Raw genomic sequence first — 688 nt, forward strand, 5'->3', positions numbered from 1 at the left:
GGGGTGCCTCTGTCTCCACCACATGCCTGTAGCTCCTTGCCCAGCTGGATGTCTTCACTAGGCTGTGAGCTCCCTGGAGGGATAGGTGTGTGTGGGGGGGCTCTGGATGCAGGGAAGATCCTGTTGGTTAAGCAAACTTTGTTGTGTGTAGTTTGGTGGGATGCACCCATGGCCTCTTTTAGGGAAGCAGACCCTGCAGGCATGTCTGTGTCTTTCGCTTCCCCTTTTTGTCTTCTCTGCCTCTCTCAATTTCTGTCTTATCCAGCAACAACAATAGTGGGGGGGAAAGATGGCTGCCAGGAGAAGTGGATTAGTACAGAGGCACTGAGCCTCAGTCATAACCCTGGAGACTAAATAAATAAATAAATAGTGATTTATAAGACTATAGGTTAATAGGAGTGTGGGATTAACACCCTTTCCACCACAACAGATCTGTGTCCCTGTCCTCAGCACCTCTGCCAGTCAAGGATGAGGTGGAGGCTAGGAGGGGACAGCAGTGGGGATGGGGTCTGGGTGCACTGGGATGGTAGGACAGGAAGGATGGACAACATGTGGCACTCAGGTCAGGGGCCGGGAAGAGGTGGGAACCTATGGGGGTTGGGGTGGGTAGGAAAGCCAAAATGAGAATCTCTGTACTTCCTGGTGGAGGAGTCAAGGCTGAAGCCAAGCTTGACCTAGAACCCCAGGA

The sequence above is a fragment of the Erinaceus europaeus genome, chromosome 10 (assembly GCF_950295315.1).
Source record: "Erinaceus europaeus chromosome 10, mEriEur2.1, whole genome shotgun sequence".
NCBI lineage: Eukaryota > Metazoa > Chordata > Mammalia > Eulipotyphla > Erinaceidae > Erinaceus > Erinaceus europaeus.